The sequence below is a fragment of the Theropithecus gelada genome, chromosome 15 (assembly GCF_003255815.1).
Source record: "Theropithecus gelada isolate Dixy chromosome 15, Tgel_1.0, whole genome shotgun sequence".
NCBI classification, from domain to species: Eukaryota; Metazoa; Chordata; class Mammalia; order Primates; family Cercopithecidae; genus Theropithecus; species Theropithecus gelada.
In genome coordinates, this window is record NC_037683.1 from 44,340,868 (window position 1) to 44,356,502 (window position 15,635).

The following is a 15,635-nucleotide window of genomic DNA, read 5'->3' on the forward strand; positions in this document are numbered from 1 at the left end:
TCCTGGGCAAATAGTCCATAAAAGCTGTTTACCTCTAAATGCACTATGGCTGGTTAAATACAGTGAACATCCTTCTTCCAGCTGTAAAGGATGAAGTGTATTAAGCATTGGCCAGGCAGTAATAAAAGGTAAATAGCTCTATAGCAGCTCTGTCTGACAATGTTGTGCTGGATATTGCAGTTTGCTTTCAAGGTGCAGATGTAAGGATTTAAAAAAAATAATAATTTGGCACCAAATAAATATGAGTAGCGTCCTTTGGCCTATTAAATAGAGTCAGGATTTGAAGGGAATTGAGTTTGAGAAATGAATAAATAAAGGCACCTTGGTGCCTGACCCCCTCATTCATGTGTGTGACTCTGTCAGTAGGTGTGTCCAGCTCCTCAGCCCAGGGCAGGTGGGTTAGCCTGGGAATAGACACCATTGGGCCTTTGGTTTTGTTGGGCTTCCTTTTGACTTTACACTCCATACAGGTGGTAGAAATCTGAGTTCTAAAGCACTTTTGTGAAATACAAGCAAAGTGAGAATTCTAAGGAAAATGCTTTGGTTTCTGCTGTCTCAAATAAGTGGCGTTTAAAAACAATTATTAATAAATATTTTTAATGGTTTTAACGCAGTATTTTTTTTTTTTTTTTAATTTCTTTGTCACTCTTTACAGCTTTTGAAGACCAAACTGCAAATACATTACCAGGGATGGTTTTGTGTTGTCCTATAGGCTTCTTAAATTTGACAAAAAATTTAGCAGAACTTGTAACCAACAGCTTTGAACTTGAAGTCAAAATGTATTGTTAATAAGAGATTCTAACTATTGCTTTTACCTTCAGTGTGAACTAGTATGGTAACAACTTTGAAAAGGCAGGCCAGGCGTGGTGGCCCATGCCTGTAATCCCAGCACTTTGGGAGGCCAAGGCGGGTGGATCACTTGAGGTCAGGAGTTTGAGAACAGCCTGGCCAACACGGCGAAACCCCATCTCTACTAAAAATACAAAAAATTAGCCGGGTATGGTGGCACACGCCTGTGATCCCAGCTACTCGGGAGGCTGAGGCAGGAGAATTGCTTGAACCTGGGAGGTGGAGGTTGCAGTGAGCCGAGATTGCACCACTGCACTCCAGCCTGGACAACAGAGCAAAACTCTGTCTCAAAAAAAAAAAAAAAAAAAAAAAATGAAAAGACAAACATGATTGAATATCTGAAAAGCTTTAAAAGTGGCCTTTCTGTTACGTATGTGGCACAAATGGCTCATGAGTACAGGACACTTATGGTCTTGTGTCCTATACTTCATGTGTGATGCCACCAGAAATGTTATGGATTCTGTATTGAACACACTGAGAGTGGTATGAGCCCTCAGGACTGCACCACAGAGTAAACACAACCTTGATATGGTGACGAATATGTGTGTCTTTCTTGTTTCATTTGTGGTTGGGGACAAAATCGATGTCTTTGTCTAAATAGTCGATATTCATCTTAACATGGTTGGCTGTATAATCACCGGCTATATTGTGAACTGTGCAATAAAACAGAATCGTGTGTATATAATTACCTTTGGATACCTGAAATTCCCAAGCTTGGTTACAATGTAATGCTCAGTATAAGGCTGTGCAAACATGTAAGGGAATAATGGTGGTCGATGGGATATATGAAATGGGATCTAGAGGGCTTCGAGTGAAGCCAATCATGTTGAACTAACACTGTTTCAGTGTAGATGAAGTAGAGTGAGGCATATGCAGTCATAAAATGAAGGGTGGACAGGAGATTACATTTGAAGAAAGGGTAAGCACTCAGACTTGGTTTCTTTTAAATTAAAATATTTCTTTTATCATGTGCAAATGCATATCAAAAACTTGAACAGGTATTCTCTTGAAATTTGAGGAGTTTTAGTTTTTAATGCTGTCTTTGCTTAATATTAAATATGTGTTGTGTGGGAGTCTCTAAATGTTTCCTCTTGAAGGTTCATTACTGAAAGTGGTTAAGCGCACAATGCTATTTTTGATAGTTTGAGTTTTATGACCATATGAGTTTAAATGAAATTATGTTAAATGTTTCAGAGTTAACAATTTTTTTTTTGATAATTTGGAATAAAGTTTGTTTTTGTTTTAAACAAACAAAGTTTGTTTCACTCTTTTTGGTCTTCTCTTATGGTTGAGTAGTTCCTTAATACTAGCACGTTCCTTTTTTGTGGTATTAATAGATTAACCTGTTAGTCTTTTTATTGAGAAAACAGCACACTACCTTGACTTTTAGCAACTTAACCTGGGAATGTGGCAGGTAAAACATTCCTTTGTCTATCCATCTTATTTGGTCAAGAGGGTTTCATGTAAGTTTTTTTCCAGGTAGTTTAACTGCAAAGCGTTTTTTTGTTTGTTTGTTTGTTTGTTTTTTTGACAGGGTTTCTGTTACCCAGGCTGGAGTGTAGTTGCACGATCATGGCTCACTGTAGCCTTGACTTCCTGGGCTCAAGCGATCCTTCCGCCTCAGCATCCTGAGTAGCTGGGACTACAGGCACGTGCCACCAAACCCAGCTAATTTTTGTAGAGATGGGGTTTCACCATGTTGCCCAGGCTGGTCTTGAACTCCTGGGCTCAAGCAGTCCGCCCACCTTGGCCTCCCAAAGGTCTGGGTTTACAGGCGTGAGCCACCGCACCCGGCCACACATTTTATTTCTTAACGGTCTTCCTCATATAATAAACTTCCCTACTGAGTTTAAACTTTCTTGGTTTAGCTTCTCAGTACTTTCTGTTGTAATAGAGTACCCTCATGTAATGTTTACTCCCAAGTTAAATAGTCTGGATGTTTGTCCTTTTCAGTTTTTTGTTTGTTTGTTTGGTTGGTTGGTTTTTTTAAATACCTACTTTTGCTTTCAGAGCTGGTTAGGAGAGTGTGAAGCTTTAGCCACATTGGGAATTTGCTTGTTAAGTTTTAGGTTGTTTCCTGGCTTTAGAGATCGTTGGGATTGCCTGATAAGGACAGCAAGGTAAAGGAGCAGTCGCTTCTAAAAGTCCTGTTTTGGATGGAAATCCATCATAAAGAAAAAGTGCAATATCCTGAACTTGTAAATTTAGATTTGATAAAAAGGGTGTTTAATCATCATATCATCTGGTGAAATCTGTTAACCCACCCGTAGCAGCCTCTGTAGAGTTCTAGCAGCCACTGTAGAGTTCTAGACCTCCAGAGTAAGGAGTAGGTGTGACCAGGAACGGCCCTGGGGGATCTCTGCTTAGCTACAGAGCTCTCCCAATCCCCAAGAGACTGGCTTCCATCTTAAATCTTTTTATTTATTTATTTATTTATTTACTTATTTATTTAGAGATGGGGTTTTACTCTTGTTGACCAGGCTGGAGTGCAATGGCGTGATCTTGGCTCACTGCAACCTCCGACCCCTGGGTTCAAGCGATTCTCCTGCCTCAGCCTCCTGAGTAGCTGGGATTTCAGGCATGCGCCACCACGCCTGGCTAATTTTATATTTTTAGTAGAGACTGGGTTTCTCCATGTTGGTCAGGCTGGTCTCGAACTCCTGACCCCAGGTGATCTGCCTGCCTTGGCCTCCCAAAGTGCTGGGATTACAGGCATGAGCCACCGCGCCCGGCTACCTTAAATCTATCTGATGTTCCCAACTAGGAAATTTTTTCTCCAAATGATTGTATCTGATTTTAAAGTAGAAATTGAAGGTAAAATAGGATTTATCTCAGTTCTTATCTCCCTTCAATCTATTCTTCATATTGTCAATTTTTTTTTTTTTTTAAAGATGGTCTCTCTCGCCCAGGCTGGAGTGCAGTGGCAAAATCTCGGCTCACTGCAACCTCCACCTCCTGTGTTCAAGCAGTTCTCCTGCCTCAGCCTCCTGAGTAGCTCGGATTGCAGGCATCCGCCACCACACCCAGCTAAATTTTTATTTTTTCAGGAGACAGGCTTTTGCGCCGGGCTGGTCTCGCACTCCTGACCTCAAGTGATCCACCTGCCTTGGCCTCCCAAAGTGCTGGGATTACAGGCATGAGCCACCATGCCCGGCCGTCAGTAATTTTTTAAAATGTCACTTCAATAAGTGCCTTTCCTCTGTCATAAACACCAGACACCTTGCTGTGGCCTACAGGAGACAGGATGATCCAGCCCTTGCCTCCCTTGCTCTCATCTCTAGCTAAAACTGCACTGCTGTCTCTGCACTCCAGCCACTGGCACTTCCTGATTACTTGGGGCATGCTGTACTCATCTTGCTCCCAGCTTCTGCCCATGTAGGTGCCCTCTGCCCTCAGCACTACCTTTCTCTACTTGGTTTATAGACTTCTGTCCTTCAGATCTCGCTTGAAATGTCACTTCCTTGGGGAAGCTGGCTTACACTCTCAGGACTCAGTTAGGTTCCCCTGTCAGACTCCTCCTATGTCACCATGTTTCTATTTTTCACAGCACTTACCTGTTTTAATTACATCGTGAATAGTTTTTGTTTGGATCTTGGGGAGCATGTATTCACTAGTACATTTTATTTGTGTTCTCTAATTTAAAATTTTTTCATCTTGCTTGATTTTTCTGCAGCTAAATTAGAAATTTGTAGTTTTCCCCCTAAAAAATGCAATGATGTTCTTTCTGTCATTTTCTTGTCACCTTTCTTCCAAGAAATCCATGTGCTCAAAGTGCTTGCTTGCAGTTTGCCCCATAATAAGTCATTGTTTAATCCAAAGATCTGAGCAGCAAACTGAACTGATCCTTCTGGAGAAAGTATGGTTGAACAGCCGAGACCACTGGGTAGTTGAAGAGGAAACCACATATCCTGAACTCCTCAGTCTGGTGTGAGGGGAGGACAGCAGATAACTGAATGTGCAGTGTTCCCAAACATCACTGATCCCAAACCATTGCTTCTGCCTGCCACTGCCACAAATACAGTACGACTGCTACCCCTTCATACTCAGCTTTAATCCTCAGAGTTTCATCTGGTCCTTTATGTGCAGATGTTACTCGAAGTCCACATGGAATGCCAAATTTTCCACAGGCCTTGATTTTTTTCATGGTGACTAAGGTCAGAAGTAGAACCCATCAGTACTATAACACTGCACTGACTTTCTGATTTCAAAAGCAACTGTAATCTCTACAACCCATGCAAAGTTTTTCTGTACCATTTGGAACCCTTCAGGAGTTACACTGAAGCCTTGATACGACTGTTTATCTTTTGGCCAGAAGTGGTGGCTCACGCCTGTAATCCCAGCACTTTGGGAGGCTAAGGCAGGAGGATTGCTTGAGCCTGGGCAACATGGCAAGACTCCGTCTCTATTTTTTTTTAATAACATTTTTAAAAGGATGATTAAAAGACTGTCTTTCTGTATTGGCTTTGATCTCCTGATGGTCACTGTCTCTAGGAATCATTATCAATAACATCAGTGAGAACAATTTCTTTGCTGGTCACATCAACACCAAATTCATTCTTCATATCAACCAGTGTACAGTTCTAGGGGGCAACCAGGATGTCTCCAGTATTTCAAAACAACCTATGTGGCATGACTCATGATACCCACTTCAGTTTTATACCAAGTGCAGCAAAGCCAAATTTTGCTGCAGTTAGCTGTTCCCTAGACCACTGTGGGTCATGATTGGCATCATCCTTGAAAAACATCTCCATTTTAGGTGGGTAAAACTCATATCCTTTCTTGGCACCAGGATTTCTTTTGAGTAAAGAACCAGTTGCTATTCTTCTGCAAACCATTCAGTTGGAATTATTTCACACTGGGGCACAATGAAAGCTGTCTCCTCACATTTTCTGGTGAAAGCAGTTTTAATACCTGCTTCCTGTAACAACAGAAAAATGCAACTGGTAATTTTATTTGAGGTTGCAACTTTTCCTTCCAGGTGATTCTGACTGCATTTCCTGCTGTCATCTGGCCCTTAGACTGCAGGAGGACTTTTCCTGGCCTATTTAACAAACAATTCATAGACCTCTTTTGTTTTACCTTCACACAGTTTTTTAGCAATGTTCAGTACCTCAGCCATCACCGTTATCCTGAGTGGGATGAGAGTTGCACCCATGCTGAGAGGCAGAAATCTCTTGTGAATATTTGATACCTGTTGCTTTATTTATTTATTTATTGACACAGATTCTCAGTGTCACCTAGGCTGGAGTGCATTGGTGCAGTCTTGGCCCACTGCAGCCTCAGCCTCCCAGGCTCAAGCGATCCTCCCATCTCTTGCCAGTACCTGGGACCACAGGTTTGTGCCACCACACCCAGCTAAATTTTGTAATTTTTTGTAGAGACAGGGTTTCACCATGTTGCCTAGGCTGGTCTCAAACTTCTCAGCTCAAGTGATCCGCCCACCTCACCCTCCCAAAGTGCAGGGATTATAGGTGTGAGCCACCGTGCCTGGCTCTGTTGCCTCTTTAAAAAGCTAGTCCTGGCAGGGCACAGTGGCTCACGCCTGCAATCTCAGCATTTTGGGTGGCCAAGACAGGAGGATCTCTTGAACCCAGGAGTTTGAGGGTTCAAGTCCAGCCTGGGCAATATAGTAAGAGCTTGTCTCAAAAAAAAAAAAAATCAAGAATGATGGGACACATGGATATTCAGTATCACAGCATTCTGGAATATCCTATGAAATGACCAAATAAAGGTCAGCTTTCACTTGTTAATGGGTCATGGAGGTCATTTAAGGAAAAGGTACTTTTTACAATACATCTCAAAGTACTGAATTGTTTTAGCTTGGGCTTCTATAACAAAGTACCATAGACTGGATGACTTAAATCAGGGTTCCCCAACCCCCTGGGCCATGGACAGGTACACATCTGTTCAGAGCCAGGCCACGCAGCAGGAGGTGAGCAGTGGGTGAGCGAGCAGCCTGAGCTCTGCCTCCTGACAGATCAGTGGCAGCATTAGATTCTCATTGGAATGCAAACCCTATTGTGAACTGCAAGCAAGAGATCTAGATTGTGTACTCCTTATGAAAATCTAATGCCTGATGATCTGAGGTGGAACAGTTTCATCCCAAAACCATTGCCTCGCTCCACCTATCTGTGGAAATACTGTCTTCCATAAAACCAGCCCCTGGTGCCAAAAAGGTTGGGGACCACTGGCTTAAACAACATTTATTTTTCACAGTTCTGGAGGTTGGGAAGTCCAAGATAAGGAGCCAGCAGATTTGGTTCCTGGTGAGGGCCCTCTCTCTGGTTTGCAGAGGGCTGTCTTCTTGCTATCTCCTCACATAACGGAGAGAAAGTTCTATAAATTAGTTATCTTTATAAGATTACTAATCCCATCATGGGGCACCTCTCTCATGACCTTTAACCCTAATTACCACTCACAGGCCTCACTTCCATACACTATCACATTGGAAGTTAGGGCTTAAATATATGAGTTCAGTCCACAACATAAGCTGCATGATTGATGAGACTGTTCTTTATTCTCCTTTAGTTTCCAAACACTGCCAGCGATCCCTTACTCAGAAATGTCTGGCCAATTTGAGCTAAAACACTTGTGCGTGAGTCAGGATTCAGAGGTACAGGCACTCCATTTTTCTTATCCCTCCTGTCACTGTTTCTGAATTGTGGAACTCAGTTGAATGAAATGGACTAGGAAAAGCAAGAAGAAAGTATTGTTTAGAATAGTTTGTCGTGGGCCCCTGCTTTGTTACTGTTAGAAGCACCTTTAAGGCAGTGACTGTTTACACTATTTTAGGGCAGCTCGCCTCTATAGCTGCTCTGCCTTTCATCAACAGAAACAAACTCAGTTCAGGTACTCTTTATTAAGCAATTCCTTCCTTCTGATGTACACTAAAAAATGCGTTTAGTTACACTGAGATGCTCTCTATTTGTTTCAGATAATATGAAGAAAAATAAACTATTTCTCTTTCAAGGGTCATCATATCTATAATAGGTGGTTTATAGTAAGTAGCTTTCTCGTTTCCTTGGGCAAAAGAAGCTTCAGAATTTTTCTTAACCCTCTCAGTTTTCTGGGGAAAGTGGCTAAACAAATTTCCAGCTTTTCTCGGGCTTCCCCTCCTCACTAAATAACAATGATAGAGTTCTGAGATGGACCAAGAGTAGGAAAAAGTGGGTACAGTTGGAAACTGAGGATATTTCATTTGTAATCTGTGCGTAAAATATGGAAGTAAAGAGTAAAAAAAATTAGGAGATGAGGGCCTCAGTTTGAAGATACAGTTGATTTGGTTTTTGGTAGAGATGGGGTCTTGCTATGTTGCCTAGGCTGGTCTCAAACTCCTGACCTCAAGTGATCCTCCCGCCTCAGCCTCCCAAAGTGCTGGGATTATAGGCCTGAGCCACCATGCCCAACCAGCAACAGGTTTTATATACCTTGAGAAAGTTAAAGGGGAGTCCAAGAAGATTAAAGTTTTGCTGTTGCTATCTAGAGCTCTTGAAAGCTTCTGCCACTTGTGATCAAAGAACAGGAGTGCATGTTGTTTGTGTCTGGGAGCAATACCACACCTATTTGAGTCTATTTCAACTCAAACTAGAGGAAAGCAGAATCCCCAATAATTTCAATTTGTGCCTTTTACAGTTTTTTCCTCATTTATTTAGCGAATTTGTATTACACCTACTCAGTATTGTAAAACTGCCATTTCAGGACAAATCATTTTTAGTTAAGAGGTTCTAAAATTATGGAAAATAAAGAGCATTGGCTGCCCCAGACAAGTTCCAAAGTAAAAATTAAATATCCCTTGATTGCTCCATTACCTCCCAGGCTGGATTAGGTCCCTTCTGTGCCAAGTGGTAACTGTTTCTTGCCCGTCTCTAACTGCATGTTTGTACTGTATCTCCCAGGACAGTGTGATCTCCTTGAGGGCAGGGTCTGTTTTTCAGATTTCTGTATCCACAGATTAGAGGTTCTCATAATAAATGTATTTAATGAAGTAATGAATCTGATCTCTGATATTTTCTTTATCAATTATTCTCCTTGTTTCAGAAACACTTTTAATTTCTTAAGAATTTCTTTTAGAAATCATCAAGAGGAATACATAATGGATAATTTCACTTATATGAAGTTCTAGAAGAGGAAAATCTATAGCAGGAAAAAAAAAGAACAGTGGTTCCCTCTGGGAGGATAGGGGCAGAAGTTCACCTGGAGGAGGCAGGAGAGAACTTGCTGGGATGGTGCTCGTGGTCTATATGTTGACAGGAGTTTGGGTTACAAAGGTGTATACATTTATATAAATTTAAGTAATGTAGAGTTAATCTGTGTACTTCATTGTATGTAAATTTTATAACAACAACAAAAAAACAAATTTTAAACTCTAGTCAATGATGTGCATGTGAGGACTTTTAGAAGGGTGAGTACAGGTGTCAGCAATCTAAAATGCATCAAAAAATAAGATGGATTAGGCTGGGCGCAGTGGCTCGTGCCTGTAAATCCCAGCACTTGGAGGCCAAGACAGGTGGATCACCTGAGGTCAGGAATTCGAGACCAGGCTGGTCAACATGGTGAAACCCCGTCTCTACTAAAAATACAAAAATTAGCCAGGCATGATGGTGGGTGCCTATAATCGCAGCTACTTGGGAGGCTGAATCAGGAGAATCACTTGAACCTGGGAGACAGAGGTTGCAGTGAGCCGAGATTGCACCACTGCACTCCAGCCTGAGTGACAGAGAGAGACTCTGTCTCAAAAAAAAAAAAAAAAAATTAAGATGGACTGATGGATCTAGTTAGTTAAGGGATAAAATAAGTAAAATATTAATGGTAAAACCTTGGTAAACAATGTTCACTGTAAAATTCTTTTAACTTTGCTATTTGGATATTTTCATAATAAAATGTTGCGAAAAAGCATTAGGGGATTTATCATTATTGCTGAATACTTGAGAAACTCAGTTTAACTCTTTTAGTATGCTATTCTTAGATTGCTATGAAGTTAGATACCACTGAAATACTTGCAAGAAGGGAATACAAGCCTGTGGCCTAGCAATTTACTTGTCTTCCCCACTAATGATAATAATACAGCAGTTCCCTCCCACTCAGGTCTGGACTATCCCCCCTTCCCCCCGCCGATTGTGACAGGGCTGGTGGCTAAAACAGAGGCTAATCTTTCAAACATTCTTTCCTGCCGGGCGTGGTGGCTCCCGCCTGTAATCCCAGCACTTTGGGAGGCTGAGGCAGCTGGTGAGGTCAGGAGAGCGAAACCATCCTGGGTAACATGGTAAAATCCCGCCTCTACTAAAAATACAAAAAAATTAGCTGGGCGAGGTGGCGGGCGCCTGTAGTCCCAGCTACTCAGGAGGCTGAGGCAGGAGAATGGCGTGAACCCGGGAGGCAGAGCTTGCGGTGAGCCGAGATCGCGCCACTGCACTCCAGCCTAGGTGACAGTGAGACTAGGTCCCCCCCCAAAAAAAAAAATCTTTCCTAAGACTGCGCAGCGATAAGGGTAAGTCTACCCACCTCCTGACTAGCAGGGACCAGGCTGACCAGGAAAATTATGATTTTCCTGCAATACACTGCAACTTTCAATAAATGCCAGGAAATCTTTCTTTTAAGTACATACATTTATTAAGTATGCAAGAAAAAAACCATTTAGGTAATAACTGCTTAAGAATAAATGCAATGTGTCCAGAACAAATCTGATGCTCTGTATTTTAACTTTAAAAAAAATCACAGTTAAACTTGTATCCTTCATTTTACCCCCAACAAAAACTTTTTTATAGAGAAGGACTTTAACAAGTAATGTCAACAAGGCATTCTAAAATACTCATAAATTTAAACAGCTTGCAAGGAGACAACTTTTTTTTTTGAGACAGGGTCTTGCTCTGTCGCCCAGGCTGTAGTGCAGTGGCGTGATCTCAGCTTACTGCAACCTCTACCTCCCAGGTTCAGGTGATTCTCCTACCTCAGCCTCCTGAGTAGTTGGGACTACAGGCATGTACCACCACGCCCGGCTAATTTTTTGTATTTTTAGTAGAGACAGGGTTTTGTCCTGTTGGCCAGGCTAGTCTCGAACTCCTGACCTCAGGTGATCTGCCTGCCTCAGCCTCCCAAAGTACTGGGATTATAGGTGTGAGCTACTGCACCCGGCTCCCTGGAAACAACTACTTGAAAAAACAAAACAAAACTTTTTTTTAAGGCTAAAAAGTGTTTTGAGTTGTGTATGCCCTGCTTAAAGTTTCAGTTGTTCCTTTTCTGGATTTATTGCTATTGTTAGCAACAGTTGCAGCTATTTACAGTTCATACCAGGGAGTGTTAATTTCTGTAGCTGCTCTCTCATTTTGAGTTAAAAGATAAGCTACACAGTACCAGGTCTGTTCCTGAGAAGGTAAGAAATCTTAGCTTAGTTAACTGCCCAGTAATGTAAATATCATGTTTTTGTTTTGTTTTGTTTTTTGAGACGGAGTTTCGCTCTTGTTGCCCAGGCTGGAGTGCAATGGCGCGATCTCGGCTCCCTGCAACTTCCAACCCTCAGGTTCAAACAATTCTGCCTCAGCCTCCCGAGTAGCTGGGATTACAGGCATGCGCCACTACACCTGGCTAATTTTTGTACTTTTAGCAGAGATGGGGTTTCAACATTTTGACCAGGCTGGTCTCGAACTCCTGACCTCAGTTGATCCGCCTGCCTTGGCCTCTCAAAGTGCTAGGATTACAGGCATGAGCCACTGCACCCGGCCAATATCATGTTTTAATCAGGGAACTCTTAGCTCCAGTTCAAGAAGTGCAAACCTGATAATGTACTGACAATGATGTAGCTGAAGGGACATACTGTTCTTCTATACTGGCCTCAAAAAGGTAAGAGGTTCTCTAAATGGACTTCTGTTATCTACACAGAGATCCATGGCATCTGTCATCCATGGAAGCTCTAAACCTTAACTGCATTTTCTATATCAGTGGTTCTCACATTGTGGTCCCTAAGATCTATAGCATCAGTGGAGGACTAATTAGAAATGCAAAACTAGGGTTCCCACTCCAGACCTACAGAATCAGAAACTCTGGATGTGGACCCAGCAATCTGTATTTTAACACATTTTCCAGGTGATTCTAATGCACGATAAAATTTGAGGACCACTTTTTTTGTTCTCTGCCAAAAGGGAGGAGCCTGGAGGAGAACTCAGTGGACAGGCCCAGTGGTTGTTATACAAAAATTGGACTTTCCCAAGAGGGGATGAAATGCCATGAGGTAGGAGATAGCATGAAGTCTCTCCAAAGAATGAGAATGACACTCCCTGACTAGAACAAAGTCAGAGCTGATTTAATGCGGTATTACAGCAGATGCTTCTAACACTTGGTGAGAGGACAATGATAAAGCTCCCAAGAGTGCCTGCCCGTTGTCTTGAGTTCTCCTGTAGGGTGGGGGAGTCAGGGATAAGAACCTGATTCTGAGGCCTAAGATGGCAGTCTATTTCTGCCCAGCATACTCACTGGGACACACTGCCAAATAGAGATGATGCATAGTTTCCTTATCCTAGACACCAGATCACCACTGATGACTGATAACATCTCTGTTAATACATCTACCTTTACCCCATCAGGAACCAGGCAATCCTATAATTATCCCATTATTGTGGAGAAAAAAAATATGTGATTGAAGCCACACAGATCAAGAGAGAAACTTCTAAGATTATGGCTCTGGAAGCCATAAACCTTAAGTTTTAAGCTTGCTTATCTTTGTCCTTTAATAATATTGTGGATTTTTTTTTTTTCGCCTGGTATGTAGTTTTTGCTATGCAGCAACCAACTGTACATAGTGTTCCATAAATGTACATTGTCATGATTTAAATACCTGTTTCAAGTTGATATCGTAAATAGTTACTAGCTTTTATTTAGTTAGTTAGTTTTGAGACAGGGTCTCACTCTGTCACCCAGGCTGGAGTACGTGGCATGATCAAGGCTCACTGCTGCCTCAACCTCTTGGGCTCAGGTGATCCGCCCACCTCACTGCCCGCCCCTCCCCTAACCTTCCCCAATAGCTGGAACTACAGGCTCGTGCCACCATGCCCAGCTAATTTTTTGTATTTTTTGTAGAGATGGGGTTTCACCACGTTGCCCAGGCTGTTCTCAAACTCCTGGGCCCAAGCAGTCTGCCCGCCTTGGCCTCCTAAAGTGCTAGGATTACAGGCATGAGCCACTGCGTCCAGCATTATTTGTTTTAAAAGTAGCATATGACAGCTATAAACCACAACAGCTAAGCCCTAGTAGATGAAGGTCTGGGGAATAAATGTACTTATGTGTTACAAGACAACTCTGAAAATGTTACTGGCCCTATACATGTAAGCAGCAGCTTTTCAACTTTTTCACAATGATATTAGAATAATTTTACCTAATTACAGAATACAGCTGCAATACATTTCTCTTACATTATGACACCTGTATTCACAATGTTCTACATAGTTTGTAAGCAGGAAACATTTTCTCACTGAATTATCAAAGCTGTATAGCAACTGAAGTTAGGCTATGAAGTCAGACAGAACCAGGTAGGAGTCTGACTCTGAAACTTACTAGGTATATGACTTTAGGTAAACTAAGCCTCAGTTTCTTCCTCTGTAAAATGGGAATAACTGTACCCACTTCATAAGAATGCCTTAAGGATTAAATAGTGCCTGTGAAGCGCTAAGGCTAGTACCCAACACTAGCACACAGTAAGCAAACAGAACAATAGCCCCTAAAGATGTCTATATCCTTAATACTCAGAACTTGTATGTAATGTTAAGGGCAAGTGTTAGTTAAGGTTGTAAATGGAATTAAGTTTGCTAATCAGCTGGCCTTAAAATGGAGAGATTATCCTGCATTATGCAGTGGGCCCAATGTAATCACAAAGGTCAGTGTAAGTGAAAGAGGGAGGCTAGAGAATAAATGTCAGTGTCAGAGAAAGAGATCAGAATATGCTATGTTTGGCTAGGCACGGTGGCTCACACCTATAATCCCAGCACTTTGGGAGGCTGAGGCAGGAGGATCACTTGAGCCCAGGAGTTTGTGCCCAGTCTGGGCAACATAGTGAGACCCTGTCTCTACAAGAATAAAAAAAATTAAGTAAATTTTTTTTAAAAAAATAATACGCTTTTCTGCTGGCTTTGAAGGAAGAAGGGGCAATGAACCAAGGAATGCAGGTGGCCTCTAGATGCTGGAAAAGGCAAGGAAATGAATTCTCCCCTTAAGCTCCCAGAGGAAACACAGCCCCACCAACACCTTGATTTCAGCCCAGTGAGATCCATTTCTGACCTCCAGAACTGTAACATAAATTTTTGCTGTTTTAAATAACTGAGTTTGGTAATTTGTTACAGCTGCAATAGAAAACAGATATATATTGTTGATTCATTATTGTTAATGCATGCCAAATAATTATTTCCCTTTCAATTAAAAATATATTTCTAAATAGCCCAAAATATGTCAGTCATAAAGATAACAAAATGGTGATAATTAGTGCTATAGTTAGTTAAATCAGTTTATCTGAATGATTAATTTCACAAAATAATTTGAGTTCAAAGGGATTCACTCTTTTTTTAATCTCCAATGATTTACCAAAAAGAGTGTCCCAGATATGATTATAATATTCTGGTGAATGAAAATAATCTGGCAAAATTAACCATCAATCACACTGTTAAGTAATACAACAAGAAAATGAAATTCTCGGGAACACTGTGAAAAATAGCATGTTCTAAGTTTATATAAGATTCAGTCACTGTAAACAGCTTGACAAAAGTAAAAATCTAAGAATGATGCTTCCTATTGATAAGAATACAATTTTCACTGAATAAAGAACTAATTTTAAAAACTCTACAAAACATATTCATACCAAATAAACTTGTAAATGGCTAGAACATTAGTGAACATATGTGAAAAATGCAATCTTAGTAAATGTGTTTTTAGTGTAAAATGCCAATTCTACATTTTAGATAGTAGCCTTCCCAAGATGAAATGTCCGTATACCAGCTGAGGCACAGTTTATCCCTGGAAGTACAGGAAGAAATTTAGAACTTTAATTTTTAAAAACCATATCCTTTTAAACTTTCAATTTTCCTCTGTGTATGTTTTAAAATGTACTTAACAGATCAGTACAATAGTATACCCATCATTTATAGATAATCAGAATTTGGATCTTAAATATTTTCTGATGGAGAGTGCATGATTGAAAAAGTCCGGGATATCACTAACAAGAATTACCAAGCCACTTCCTTTGTCATAGCCTTGTACTTGATTTTGGTCTAAAAATGCACATATAGGGAGTTCAAACAAAAAAATCTCCAGCAATTACTAAATCAAGTTTGCCGTCAACCTTTTAAACAGGTTAGCCACACACAAAGTGTGTCAAATGTTTCAAAGTAGCATTTATTTTTTAAAAAGCATGTTATGAGGTAGACTTATATCACATATTCACTGCATGTATAATATAAAGGTTTTTTTAAATTAAAACCTTATATTTTTATGTAGGTATGTATATAGATAAAACAAACTCATCTATAACTCTACATTCATCCATTTGAAAGACTCAAAACAATTCAATTAAAAAGGTAAAAATGATAGTTTTAGAAAGCTTTTGTAATTCTGAAATGAAGAACATTTGATCTGTCCAAAAATTTGTGGGAGCGAGGTGGTTTTAATTTTAGAAGTTATTTTACTAAATTATACATTTTATAGCTAATTCTCAATGAATGTGAATATCTTTATTAGAAGGTAAGTGAAAGATACTATAATTCCTTTTTTTTTTTTTTTTTTTTTTTTTTTTTTTGGGGTGTTTTCTTTTT

At 40.6% G+C, this 15,635-nt stretch overlaps 1 pseudogene across 1 annotated transcript; it reads right to left on the reverse strand.

Annotated features, from left to right (window-relative positions):
* Positions 1–3,315: 3,315 nt before the first annotated feature.
* On the reverse strand, positions 3,316–6,004 carry LOC112607705 (annotated as a pseudogene). The gene is made up of 2 exons (XR_003115902.1): positions 5,306–6,004; positions 3,316–5,156 (listed from the first exon to the last, which is right to left on the reverse strand). The product of XR_003115902.1 is annotated as a multifunctional protein ADE2 pseudogene (transcript).
* Between the last annotated feature and the right edge of the window lie 9,631 nt (positions 6,005–15,635).